Source organism: Psammomys obesus, unplaced genomic scaffold, assembly GCF_907164565.1.
Source record: "Psammomys obesus unplaced genomic scaffold, mPsaObe1.curated_primary_1811, whole genome shotgun sequence".
Classification (NCBI taxonomy): domain Eukaryota; kingdom Metazoa; phylum Chordata; class Mammalia; order Rodentia; family Muridae; genus Psammomys; species Psammomys obesus.
The window spans coordinates 31,011,909-31,026,824 of NW_026585895.1; the positions used below are offsets into that span (position 1 = coordinate 31,011,909).

General features: G+C 44.0%; 1 pseudogene; it reads right to left on the reverse strand.

Moving 5' to 3' along the window:
* Positions 1 to 13,681: 13,681 nt before the first annotated feature.
* Positions 13,682 to 14,147, reverse strand: LOC129671686 (ubiquitin-conjugating enzyme E2 L3-like; annotated as a pseudogene).
* Between the last annotated feature and the right edge of the window lie 769 nt (positions 14,148 to 14,916).

The following is a 14,916-nucleotide window of genomic DNA, read 5'->3' on the forward strand; positions in this document are numbered from 1 at the left end:
TACCTGAAGATGGGGTTACAGATAAGCATTAGCACGTAGGGTCAACTCACAGCAATGGGGTCAGTGATAAATGAAGACAGATGTATCGAAGAGTCAAGATCTCTACTCATAAAGAGGCCTGCCTCTGGGGGCCGGCTGCCTAGGTATTCCTGTTGAATATAGCTAGTGTGAGTCTGCTTTCTTTACCTGTAGAATCTGCCCTGTCAGCGATGGCCACCAGGCACAGCTGCCCTGATGAGAATGACAGGCCACTGGAGACAAACGGGTGAACAATGTAGACAAACCAGGGTGACAGAGTTCTTTCTCAGCCTTCGCCTCTTCTACTCAGCAGATGTCACCAGGCTTTTAGAACCACACAATTTTGTTCCACAAAGCCCTCTGCCATGATGCCTTGCTTTGCGTGAGCTGAAGATGATGGGGACAACTGTGTATGGAGCCACTTGAAACTGTGAACCCAAAGAAACCTTCCTTTCTCTAACTTTGTTTTGTTTGGGTATTCTGTTACAGTAATGAAAGCGAATACAAGGAACTATGAGAGGCCACGTCCACCACTACTCTTTCTGCCTAAGGGGCTGGAGAGTAAAACTCAAACATCAGAGAGGTCAGGTGCTTGATCCTGAAGGATGAGAAGCCATCACTTCTTTGTAGAGGAACACCCATACCCAGGGCAGTAGCCTCATAGACAGTATAAACTTTCACTGCTGTAGGAAAGGTATGGAAAGAAGTCTCTTTTTTTTTTATTTATTTATTATCATCTCATTCTGTTTGTCTGGTTGTGCTTCCCACCTCACCTCTCCTTCTCTCTCTTGCACACACACGCTTACCCTGGCAAGCACACCACAGTGTGCATGCAGAAGTCAGAGGACAACTTCCAGGAGTCAGCGCTTTCTTTCCACTGAGTTCTGAGGGTGACCTCTGGTTTTCAGGTTTGTGCAGCCAGTGCTTTTCTCATTGAGCCATCTCGCTGATCCAGAGGGCTTCTTTTTTTTTCTTTTCCCCCAGAGGGCTTCTTAATGATACTCCCCGTATAGCTGAGCCTTCATGGCCTTGTCAGGTACCCTGGGTAGCCTGGGAAGCATTTCTAGTCTAAGATTTAGGCTGAGTTTTTTTTTTTTTTCCCATATCTTCTTTTCCTTTTGTTTCCTTTCTTAGTTCAGCCTCCCAGGAACTTGGTCAGACCATGCCAGTGGCATCTGGAGGAGAGGGGGTGTTTTCTAAAATAAACCCCCAGAACACAAGGTTATGTATTGATTAGTTTCTGAAACTGTGACCCGAATCTCATGGGAGTCTAACCTTATGTCTTTCCTAGAGGTGACAGTTCAGTATGTGCTAATTCAGTGTTCTTGGAGACATCACAGGGCACAAGTATCAGCAATGGGTTCACAATGTCAGGGAGTCTGAGTCGGTAACCATCCTTGTGTAAGGGCTCAGTAAGGGCCAGACTCTACTGGTTCTCAAAGGGGCTTCCTAGACTCTTTCGCTTTTGTTGTGGGCCATACAACTCCCTTGATAAGTAACACTGTGCTCTGTCTCTACTATTGTCTGAGTAGTGGTGACAAAGAGGATAAGATTCAACAGTGTAACCCACTCTCACTCATTTCAGCAGACTTCTGCCAGCCTGAATCCTCTGGTTTTTCTTTTGGGTTAGATACAGAGAACATTTCTCATTCTAGCGTTGGAATGATCTGTAGTGAGACTATTTACCTTTTTTTTTTCTCTCTCTCTCCTCTCCTCAACACATGATTGAAAAAAAACAAAAACAAAAACAAAGCAATCACACACTAGAACGTTTCTGAAGATCTGAGCTGGTGGAGAGAAACTCAAACATGGAAAACAGAATCCAGGGCTCAGCGAATGAGCACTGTCAGCAGTCAAGTCAGGTTCATGCTGGGCTAGGGTTTAAATTCACATTGAACTGAAACTGCAGTGGATATGGTGAACCTTATCTTTTGATGAAGAATTGAAAGGCGACAATGTTCTAAACTCGACTTTCTCTTATGTATTCATTAAGTCTTGAAAAGCTGTTATTGCTGAGCTCCTGTGTAAGGATGAGTTCTTCAGGTGTCCAGAGATGGAGATGTGTTTATACTTTGCTGCTCTTCTTACTACATCACTCCCTCCTCTTTCTCTGCCTCCTCCTCCCTCTTTTGCTCTCCTTTCCCATCCCCCTGTTTCCTCTTCTTCTTCCAGGATTTTGCTGTGTAGCTCAAGATGGCCTGAAACTCAGGATTTTCTTGCCATAGCCTTTTATGGGTTGGGATTATAGGTGTTCATCACAATGCCAATCTCAATTTTACCCCTCCCCACCATGTGTTTTTAAAATAGCTCATGGCATTGTGCTGTTTGGCTAATGTTAACACGACATAAACTCGAATCACCTGGAAAGAAGGAATCACAGCTGAAGGACTACCTCCATCAGGTTGGCTCATGGGCATGTCAGTAGGGCATTTTCCAGATTAATGATTGATGTGGGAGGGCCCAGCCCATTGTGGGTGGTGTCATCCCTGGGCAGGTGGTCCTGGGTTGTATAAAAGATCAGGTTGAACAAGCCATGGGGAGCAGCCCAGTAGGCAGTATTTCTCCTTGGCCTCTGCTTCAGCTCCTGCCTCCCAGTTCCTGCTTAAATTTGTGCCCCGACTTCCCTCAGATGGACCATGAAGTGGAAGTTCAGGTCAAATAAATCCTTTCCTCCCGGAATTCATTTTGGTAATGTTTATTGCAGCCACAAGAAGCAAACTAAAACAGTTATGATTATTTTTAAACAGAAAAGTTTGCTTTAATGTAGCTGTAGCTGAAAATGCAAAACTTCCATATGCTCAGAGACACGGAATTATCCAAGGCAGACAAGTGTGCATTGGTTTGATGTTCCTTTTATTTTCATATCAGTTTTACATACTACATAATCAATATTGCTCTAAAATATGTTAATTTCAACATCCTCATTATTTAAAATACATCATTTCTAACTAAGACAGTTCATACTTTTTTTTTGTCCTGTCTTCTGGTAGTGTGGCCTGGCCTTAAGGATTTTTAGAATGCATTTATATGATATTCTCTTATACTGCCTCTCTTCTGGTATTTTGGTGTGCCATGACAAAAGCCGAGAACTGCTCATTACCTTTAGAGTTGGCCTTGTTTACCTTCCTGAGCCCAGCCTGAATGTAGTTACGGGTACCAGCAAGAAAAAATCCATTTGAAATCTGAGATATTAACACAATAGAGGTGTCAAGGAAACAGTGACCCTCCAACGATGGTGATGTCACTCTGAGTGATGGACTGTGACATCCTCCTTAATCTGAGGACTCAAGAGAGTAAAGAAACCATTTGCTCCTGACACGGAACTTGGATTTCAGCGTTATCTCCCAGTATTAAAGAGACTGTTAAGTGGTGTGCTGTAACAAACACCCAGCTAAAATGACACTGAGTAGAAACTAGTTATACCTGGATTTTTGTTGTTGTTTGTTTTGTTTTGTTTCAAAACTGGGTCGAGACACGGAAGCAGTTACAATCCGAGAAAGCACTAGAGGGCGCCAAACTCCTTTGTGAGGAATTCTTTGTCCTGAAGCATACAGAGCCTTTGCATCAGCCAGTCAACCTGTGAATCTGTAGGCATGATTCCACAGGCGCTAGAAATTTAACAATCACAGCCTTTAGAGAGTAACGTTACAACTGTGCATTAAAATGGACCTAAGAGACCTATTACCTAAGACAATCTATGGACCTTGTTTGAATCATAATACAAACATTTTTAAAATGATGTTTGCGAGACAACCAGGGAAATTTGATCAGGAATAAAAGTCGTATTACAGAATTATTATTTGTTTTATTAGGTGTGGTAATAGTATCTTGGTGATGCTAAAAATTCCTTAACTATTAAGTGTTTGCGTGAAATTACTTGATGCCAAAATAGTCTACAGTAAGGGTGGGGTGCAGCTTAGTTGTGGAGAGTAGCCGAGCATGTACAGTAAAGTGGTAAAGTATGTGCCTCTCTCTCTCTCTCTGTCTCTCTCTGTGTAGCGGATAATAGAAGACATGATGGCTGACATCTTGATAATTGTTGGAATGGGAGTTCATTGTAGCATTCATTTGTTACACTTTTGTGAGTTTCTAAGAAGTTCTATTAAAAGTAAAGATGGGGCCTGGAGGGGCGTTTCACTGCCAGGGGTGAGTCTGATACCTGTCAAATGTGAGTTTGATACCTGGAAGTCATGAGGTAGAAGGAAAGAACTGACTCCTGTAGGCTGCCCTTTTGATCTACACACACACACACACACACACACACACACACACACACACGAGAGAAAAGATGAAAATGCACTATGTTCTTTCAATATATATTTATACTTCAATTTATTGTCATATATAGGTGATCTGTATTTCTTAGGTTTTGAAGCCAGATGTGCAAGAAAATAGTACTTTTTTCCCCCTCCATACTTCAACACTTTTGAATTGTAGTTTGACCCTCTGTTCTAGATGTCAGAAACGAACATCGTTGAAGTCGGGCTTGCCTGGTATTTCAGTATTAGAAATTTAACCCAAGAGAGTCTGGGATACCTCACTTTCTCCCACAGCAGGATTGCAGAGTGGAAGTCAGGGGAGGTGGGAGTTTGCTGATGGATCTTATGTGTTACCTCGGGTCAAAAATCTCCTAAGGCCACCTTGATCTTGTCTTGGGTCCTTGCAAACAACAGGCACATTGTCTGATGAGAGTCTGCAAGTGCTCCCAAGTCTGCCTCTCTCTTGGACTCCCAAGCCTCTTTAGAAGTGAGATACAACCCAGAAGTTTCCCTTCTGGTTTTCCTAGCCCCAATACTCGGCCATTTCCAATGGGTTACTCCTGTGACAGGTGTGGAATGGATGACCTTGAGGCTCTAGGTGGAATAGGGGAATAATTACTTCTAGCTTTCAAATCCTGTGACACATCTGGGCTTTTGGGTTTGGTTCCCGAGAGAGAGTGGTACATACAGGCCACCGTCTTAAGGGAATAATGGGAAGTCTACTATCTCTCCATGAAGCACCTGGTATCTCTGGGGGGTAGATAGAGGACACAACCCTCTGCAGACCTAGAGCACAGACATGTTGCAGGCCTTTGGAGCCCTGGCCGCACAGGAAGGTCATGAGCTCAAAGGGACTATGCAGATCGTTTAGTCACCTAAAACAGTAACAATATATGATTGCACAATTGCACTGAATAATTGTAATTAAAGACTTAACATCTCCTTCTGCACAGAAACCAGGGAAGCTAAAGGAAAGGGAGCTAACAGGGTAAAAGGTTGGCATAGGGGCCAGTGGTACAGTGCCTCAAGCACACACATGAGGTTACGTTTGATCCCTGGAGCCATATGCACAAAAAATAGTTAGGAATGTGGGGTCTGGACTCTAACAGACCAGTGCTCTAATCCAGATCCTGTGCCTTTTTTAGTGGGTGTCAGGTACACATTAATTTTTTTCGATATCATGTCAGTATTTATACAGAAAAGTCAATGCAAATTTTGCTTAAACAAGAAAACCTGTAACAGACACACAAAGAAAATTTGGCCTTTTGTATAAAACCCACACATGACAAGCATTTAAAAAAATTATTATTAACAAAAAAGACAACAAACAGGAAAAGCCTCTTATCTAATTTTTCCACCTGGTTACTGGATCTTCTCCTAAAACGCATTAAGCCATTAGCTCAGGGCCCTGTGGGAATCCAGGTGGAGCCCCAGGCACTGAAGCTGCCACAACTCAGGAGAAATGTTCTCTCTGGCATCCAGTCCAAGGTCTGCGGAGCTGAAATTCCCCAGGTATTTTAAGAAATAACTGTGAAGCTTTCATTCCCAGTGTGGCCCATCCTTTATGAGCTGTCAGTGGAAAGGAAGCAGATGAAAGGAGGAATTCCTACAGTATCATGTCACTGCGGCCTCAGGAAACAGAGGAAAAGAAACCCAAACAATTTACAGAAGTTTATTGTCAAGACCTCTGCTCAGGGTAGAAAGAAAACCCAAACTGTGGCATGCCCTTCTCCTGCACTGTAAGAAAAAGCCATGCTTCCTTTCTCCTGCCTTGATGGCCTGGGCAGTCTTGCCAGGAGAGAGATAATGGCGGATGGCTGTTCTGTTTCTCTGGAATACCTTGACAGTTACGCCAAGCTACACTTCTGCTGACCCCTTTCTGGTCGTGGACTTTAGTTTCCATGCTCCCTGGGAAGAGATGTTCAGCTTCGTAATTAGCTTTCTTCTAGAGGCAGGATGGTGCTGAGAAGGTACCAAGAACCAGCTTGGCGTGAGAAATCCCAGTCCTCTCACACACACATCTGCTCTGTATCCAGATGCAGTCTTTTAATTAATCATAGGTGCTCAGAGTGCTTGTCCGAATTTTAAGGCTTTTAAAGTAAGCTCAGTGAAAAAAGGGTTCATGTTCAGAAACCAGTGGCTTTTATACCATCTCTTAACAGGAACCTCTTAAGGCAGAATGTTTTAAAGAGTGCATCTGGGGGAGGGACCCCTATCTCTGAAAGTTTCCTTTTACTGCTACAGATCCTGTGATTACATCGGGTGCCCTAAGATAATCCAGGTAATTTCTCCATCACAAGGTCCGCAACATGTTCCCATCTGCGAAGTCCTTTTGCCTCATGAGGTAGTATATTTCCAGGCTTTGAAGACTAAGGTGTAAATTCTTTCCGAACCATCACTCAACCTACCACAGTCCACTTCTGGCCACCAAAGATTTATTTGCTTTCTATATGCAGGATACATCCATCCCATCCTATGTATCTCTGAAGGTCTCAACCCAAGGTATAAAATGTCATAAATTCAAAGCCCCATATCTCAACAGGCATCGGTGAGGCCAATACAGGCTATTCTGCAGCAAAATTTATCCCCATCTCTGAGCCTGTCAAACCCAAGAAGTACTTGGTGTGCTATTCCTGCATAGTGGTGGGGCTGGCATAGGATAGGATTCCAGGTTAAGAGGGAGTTCTGGGAGGAGTAAAGATACTGCCTTGTATAAAAAAAGTCAAAACTCAGCTGGGATAACAGCGTCAGATTTCTGGGAAAAGTGTTTCTTTCTTTTTTTTCATTTTTTCTTTTTTTTGTTGTTCTTGTAGCTTCATGCTCTGTGCTTGAAGCTTTCTCTATAGAATTATTTATTCTTCTTCATGAAGAATAGCATGTGTTTACAGATGAGCACTTTTGTAAGTCCATCTCCTGCCTGGAGCACTTTGGAAGTCTTAGAACCCCGGCCACACCTTCCTTTTGGTCCCTGTGGTTGGTTCTCTGTAGCAAGTGCCTGAGGTGATGGGCTGATAAAAATGAAAACAAACTGAACAAACTGAGTTTTACCTTGGGCTGCAGGGTTGGGTGAAGGTTTAACTCTGGGGTTGGTTTTGGGGCCTGTGGTAAGGCAGCAATTGTGGCAGAGAGTCTGTGGTGGGAGCAAGCTGCTTTGCTCACAGAGGCCAGGAAGCAAAAAGAGAGAGGAGACCAGTGCCCGACAGTCCTCTTCAATATGCAGGATACATACACCCCATCCCAAGACTCTCTGCTAGTATCTATCTCCATTTCTTGGAAGCTCTCCCACCTTCCAGTAACAACGCAAGAGATCATAGATAGGCCTGGGAGGGCATTTTAGATCCAGCTGTAGCTGCCCTCTGATTCCTAGCTGGCTGTTTCTGTGGCTCACCATGAACCCTGTGAGCCTCCCATGTTTGTCATGAGGACTTGCTCCGTTAGACAAAAAGGCTTCTCTGCACTATTTCCCGACTTCCACGGAGATGTTGAGGGGACCCATGAGTCACACGAGTAATCTTTTCAAAGAATACCCCCGAGCATTCTTCTGACCTGCTGATCTTCCTGAAGCACTAGCAAAAGAGTATTTATCCATGTCCTTGGCTTTCTTTTGAGAACACAGTGGCAGACGTCTCCTAATTTTTGTGTCTTTTTAAGAGCTCAGAATAGGTTGAGACCCCAAATGGCTGGCTTCTCTTCCATTCAACAATTCTGACAATCTACCATTTCCTCTTGCATTCTATTATAGGAAGTAAGACATGGGTTACACTTCAGCACTTCAGAATCTCAAGTTCATGTCCGAGTTGATTGCTTAAAGTTTTCTGTCTATACTGCAGGACACAGGTCACTGAAGCTTTCTGAGACTATATAAAAGAATCTTTTCACCTATAATTCTCAGTAACTCATTTCCAACCTTTGTGTGAGGCCCTAGGGCAGTGCCTTCAATGTCTGTCTTTTCACCAATGTTCTCTTTGTGACAATTTAGGTATTATTTGAGAACATGTATTTTTTTTTTCTGCTGCATTTCCTACCTCCTTCTGAAGCCTTATTATCAGAGTTAGTTTAAAAATTTTAGTTTTCAAAAAGTGCACCATAGTAATAGAAGATTTTTTAATAACAGGGGAAACCCGAAGATGGGAGAATATGGGAGTACCATACTTCCTGCTTGGTTTTTCGGAAGCCTGAAATCACTTTAAAAGCCTACTAAATGGGGCTGGAGAGGTGTCTCAGTAATGAGGAACGCTTGGTGCTTTTCCAGGGGACTAAGGTTTGGTGTCCGGCACCCATTCAGTAGCCTACCACTGTCTACAACTGTACTCTCAGGTGATTTAATGCCCTCTTTTGGTCTCCTCTGCACTGGACACACGGGGTGTGCAAATATATGTGTAATGAAAAGAAATCTCAAAAGCCCTGCTAAGATAATAAATCCTTAAAAATCACGACTTGCAATTCAGCTGAACAGCAATTCCAATTCAAGGCAGCAGAACATACTGAAGGCAATGGGACACAAGGCGCTGATGATCAGGAGGCAAGCTGATCTAGTTGTGGGCTCTCCAGTGTTTTTGCGGATAGAACAGGAAGGACAGAACTCCCTGGATGTATGTCCTATTTGTTTGTTTTTACCGCTAGAGGAAAGACAGCTTTTTTTTTTTTTTTTTTAAATTGCCTTTATCTCAATCACATCAGATCAAAGAAACACTCAGATATAATTTAAAGCCGCACATTTTGGAACACATTCAAGTGTCATACAATGTGTGCTTTAAAATCTTTTCTATTTATAAGTAATCTCCCACTACCTTTTATTCCCTCTAGCACACTCAGGGTGGAGCATATCATCTTGTAGTGTGGAACCGGGAAAGGACAGGCTGGTAGCCAGAAGGTAGAACCATCCTCTAGGGAGTGCAGTTGAAGCCTGCCCTTGTGCAAGGGGGGTCTGGCATGACCACCTGACATCAGGGCTTGCAGCAAAACCCTTCACAGAAGTGTGTGTGTGTGTGCGTGTATGCACACGGAGGTTGGAACAAAACCTCACAGGGTTGGGCTGGGCAGCTCTTATAGTAGTTCTTGCCTAAGACACCAGTGTAGATTTCTGAGCTTGAAGTTATAAGCTCAACTATTTTCTTCTTCTTTTCTTACCAATATTCCCTTACATTCCCCGGAATATCGCCATAATCTGGCCTCCCAAGACGTGTTAGGTTTACCAGAATTTCGTGTAGGTGTAGGCATAGTCCCAGAGTCTCAACACATCCCTGTTTCCTTCTCACGGCTGGAGTCTGACATTTTCAGAGAAGACAAAGGCCAGCAGCAGTGAGGACATCCGTGGTTCACCGCCACAGCAGAATGATTAGCACCCCATATCTAGTCATCATCTGTAAACACTCTAGGCTCTTCTTACCATGTCCTCAGCCTTCTCCAGCCTCTGCCGGTTGCTCAGCTCCAAAGCTAGCTTCTCAGGTACATTTTACGGCAGCACCGCCCCACAGGCTCTTAAATCTATATGCATTTTCTATTGCATCAGGTTTCTAAAAACTCAGTGACTTAAAACAACACTAATTCCTTGCCTGGAGATCAGAAGAGTGAATAGTGTGTCACAAGACTGCAGTCGATGTGCTTCCCCAGGGCTGTGCCTCTTCTGGAGTCTCCAGGGGAAGGCTGGTCCAGCTTACCTGAACTGCTGGCTTCATTGGTTTCTGTCCCCCTTTCAAGGGTCACGTTGCCCTGGCCTCTGTTCTCTTCCCCACAGCCCCTTTCTGAGTCTGACTTTCGTATTTCTCTATTTTATAAGGATGTTTATGGGCTGTCCATGGAGCTAGTGGAGGAGCATGTGCTCAGTCTGACATGCTTGAGGACTGGTCTTAATCACTGCATTAAAGAGAAAATCCATCTTCAGGATTATATTGTTCAGACCTGAGTAAAAGAACATGACTTGTTTATTTAAAATACTTTTATTATTTACACCTGAAAAGTTTGTTTTGCAAGTAAGGCTATATAACTATAGCCTCTAGGGCCGAGGATACTATAGCTTTCTTCCCTTTTTTTCTTCCTTCCTTCCTTCCTTCCTTCCTTCCTTCCTTCCTTCCTTCCTTCCTTCCTTCCTTCCTTCCTTCCACCACATCTCAACAGTCTCAGGTTGGGTTTTTTGGAGTCAGACCCTGAAAGTCTGTCCAGCCTGTAAAAATGCACCAGGAATTAAATACTGAGGAAGGAAGCAAGAACGAGCAGTGAAAAATGCTGAAGTGTGATGCAGGCCTGATTAAACTTTGGCCACTGCAGGGCCGGCTGTGCTCAGAACTGTTCTGGGTTGAACCAAGTGTTGAAGCTTCTGTTCCCATGCTGTGCTCAGCCACTGGAGAGGTGCTGTGTGCAGCCAGACAGCTTTCGGCAGCCACAGCAGCCACTGAAGGAGTCTGGCTGGAGGTGGGCTTCTGGCTGCAGTCAGGAGGAAGCCCTATCTTGAAGGAGGATCTGCATGGTTCGTCTTTGTGTTTAAGACACATGCTGGGTCATGTGAATGTTCAGAGGTTGGAAGACATATAGTTATGTTTCTGTGACCCTTGTGCGTTGGGCTAAAAGCTTGTGGAACAGCTCAGATCCTGCAGGAATCACGGTAGGATTTCATGGCCTCTACAATCTTCCCTTTAACTCAGGAAAGAGCTCAGCTGGATTCTTGGTATCCACAGCCATCTTGGAAGTATCTTTGCAAGATTTAGGTTGTTAGAGGGAGTCTAGTTGATCCAAGGCCTGGTTGTGACCTCCCTCTCTTGCATGAGTACTTATTGAGGGATAGGGAGCTTACTTGACATACATACATGAAACCTGAGGTTTCCAAGTTTTTTGCCAATATTCATCATCCTAGTCCTCATCAAATTAAACATTGACATTATGTATTGAATATTTATTCCGCACCAAATATTTTGCATGTGACATCTCATTCGATCATTTCAGTATGTTGAAACAGTTCAGGGAGTTGGTTTGGGGCCAGTGAGAGGAAATGTCCGTGTTCTGCTAGGTCCTCAGTTCTTCTTCCTAGGGCATCCCAGCTTGGTAGTAGCATAGTGAGCGGCCCGTGTTTTGGCCTAAAGCCTGGCACTAACCTATGGTGTGATATATTACTTCACATGGAGTTCAATTGTTTGAGTTCTAGAACATCACTTGAACAGCTGGCTGCAACACCAGCATGTTCTAGGACTCTTTTGAGGGCGTGCACATTCTTATCCCTTAAAAATGCAGGATGGAGGGCAGGAGATTGCTCAGTTGGTAATGTGCTTGACACATATGCAAAAAGGCCTGATTTTAATGCATAGGATCCATGGAGGAAATTTAGGTATGGTGGTGTACACCTATAATCCCAGCATGTTGGAATTTGGTATGTTGAAACAGTTCAGGAAGTTGGGTCTATGGGGCCTCACTGACTAGCCTCCAACTGGCGAGCTCTAGGCCAACCAGACGCTGTCTCAACAAAACAAGGTGGACAAAATGCGAATGATGGGCGATACACAGCTCCCCACAACCCCCACACCCTCCCACAGCACCCGAAGCTGAGAACGGTAGCTTATACCTAAATTACAGCATTCAAGAAGCAGAGGCAGACTGTCTGCCATGAGGTTAAGGCTAGCCTGGCTATATATAAGACCCATGAAAAAAAGTAAAACAATAAAAACAAACGAACAAACAAAACCCCCCCACCATATGGGTTGTGATTTGTGCCTTTTTCTTAGAAGGGCTAGGGTGGCTAGAAGGAAGATCTGGCACCCTGCCTATATCATTAAAGTCTAATTGCAAATTAACAGTGCTAAGTGAGACCGTCAGTGTGGAAGCTGTCAGAAAATACGACCCTCCCAGGTTTCTCTGATGCTGTGGAGTTGCGCATGTGAGTGTATTTTTGCCTTTGCTTGATATTTGTAGTGATCATACAACCTTCTGACACTAAAAGGAAAAAGCAATTTGCAGACACGCTTGACTTTCATATATGATGTGGTGTCCTTTTGAAGTTTTGGGCTTAGCTATGAAAATCTGTTCCACTTTTGGGAAACTAAACGTTTTGCTTCCTTGTAAACTATGGTGGCGTATCTATGGAAGACAAATCAAACCCTCTCATTCTGTAATTTTTGGACTCAGGTTTTTAGGCCACGTGTTTGAAGTCTCTTGCATGATTACAGACAGCGCGCATAATTTCTCCACAGCGCTGCTCTCTTCCAAACTCTGTGCGGTAATCAGACACGCATCTGTGCACACAAGCTCTCAGACTCTAGGCGTGCGTTGACTGTCCATTGCTTCTAGTTGGGATTTTGAGTTTTCTCGTAGGAAGAAGACTTGTGCGGGGAACTTTCTTATGGAAATCAGATCATTTAGACCAGCTGTTAAGGCAAGGGAAAGGAACACAAGTAACTACTGATCTATTCTAGGGAACAGGCCTATAACAGTGGTGGGAACCCCGATAAAACCCCCTGTCCCTGGCCTTTCTGAGTTTGGGCTGTTGCTACACATGCCCTGTATCAGAATTCTGCTTCCGCAGTAGCCAGTTTCTGCCAGTCAGTGGTTTCTAATGACCCAGAGGTCTAAAATGGGCACTGTGGATCCAGGGAATCCTTGTCATGCTAGGTTTCGGAGGCAGCTGCATCCTTCGGTATGTGGCTGCTGCTCACGCTGGCCTCAGTTCCCTTTGTCTTGTTTCTAACTTTTCTCTCGTTATGTCTTTGGCCCTCTTTGCTTTGCTCCTACAAGGACGTCGTTGGTTATCCTGGGTGCACCTAGAGATAAGCCAAAATAGTCTCCCTGGTTCAAGATCCTTAATCGAAGCACAAATGCCAAGGCTTTTTGCTATGCGTGGCTACATACTAATAAATTCCAAACATCAGAGTTGTGTTTTAGTACTTGTGTAATAGGAACCTCATTAGTTACATAATTTATAAAGAGAAGACATTTGTTTCTCAGGGTTCTGGAGGTTGGGAAGACCAAGGTCAGGGCACCAGCAGGTTAGAGTCTGGTCTATCTGCTTGCAAGGTGGTGCCATGAATCCTGCGTTTCCCAGTAGGAGGGATACAACGTGAGGACACAGCAGAGGAGCAGAAGGGAGGCACCTAGCCCCCTACCTTTTATGGTGGCATGGCTCCATTGACCCATATGTCTCCTATACACCCACACATCCCAAGCCACTACATTTTCTGATTGGTGATTAAGCTTCTAACGCATGAATTTTTTTTTTAAAGAACTTCTGAAATTTTTAATCCTTCTTTACAGGTTACCTAGACCACTTTTGATTAAGAAAACTATAGAAAGTTAGTAAATGCCACAGGCGGATGCCTGGTGGTGGCACTTGTCAATTTTCCACAGAGTCCTGCTTTGTGGTGTATCTGAATACACCGCTTGGGGTCTCTGCTCAAACTTGCTGGGATCACTCATGGCAGATTTTAGTCCACAGGTAGCTTTCCCCCATATTTCTTGGGTAAACTCTTCAGCATTCTTACAGAATTCTTTATGGTACTTAGAGTATCCTTCAGTAGGGTTGGCCTGGAGTGGGTGCATGGGCTGGGGGTCGTTCACCAGTGCTATGAGGGCCTGGAATACTTGGTCAGTCTTGGTGGGTGGCTTCCAGTTTTTAGCACTATCAGTGACAGACAGACCCTGCCCCTTCCCATCAATGTTAGGGTGGCAGATCTTTGTTTTAACTGTCATCTTGGGTGGTTTGAACGGATACCTGGCTGGAAAGCTGATTTCCGTTCTGAAGGCCCCCTTTTCATATGGAGGGTTGTCAGGAACAATAAGCCCTTGCCAAGTCAATAAATCAGCTTCCTCAAACTGGATGTTACGGAAGTTTTGCATTCCACCTTTGTGGATGTCTTCAAGCTCCTTCATCAGCCTCCTGCTGGGTGCCATCTTGGATCTGGTGCTGCTGTTTTCCCCCTAACGCATGAGTTTTGTAGGGACTAAAAACACAGCATTGCAGATTCGGACTTCTTTGGTGGGCGGCTTCCTTACCCAACACACACCTGTATTGTAGCTACAATACACACACTGTATTGTAGCTCCTAACTGAACCAGCTTCTCAGGTGACTTTCTAGATACCACTTCTTCCTGCACCAGGCTCATACTTACTCGAATGCTTTATAAAGCCTTCTGCTTTCAGGACCACCTCTTCTTTACAACATTAGGCCTCTCTCCCTACTTGCATTTACCCTCTGCTTTTCTGTATCTGGTTAAACGCAGCCCTTATGTCCATTCTTTCACTGAGAATGTCTGTTCTTCACTTACTTCTGGATCCCGTTCATTTCCCAAAGTTTACGAATCAAGCCTTGCCTCTAAACTGAGACTCCTCTGGTAAGTCTTCCCATTTGCTTACTTCTTCATGGGTGTCTAAAGCAGTGGTTTTCAGCCTATGAGTCACAGTCCATTCAGGGGTCAAATGATCCTTTCATAGGGGTTGCCTACGACCACCAGAAAACACATTTAAATTATGGTTTATATCAATGGCAAAATTACAGTTATGAAATAGCAACAAAAATAATTTTGTGGTTGGGGGTCATTGCAACATGAGGGGCTATATTAAAGGGTCACAGTGTTAGGAAGGTTGAAAACCACTGCCCGAAAGCACTCCTTTCTTTTGGACACAACATATATCCATGTTAATATAGAGCACGTATTTTGA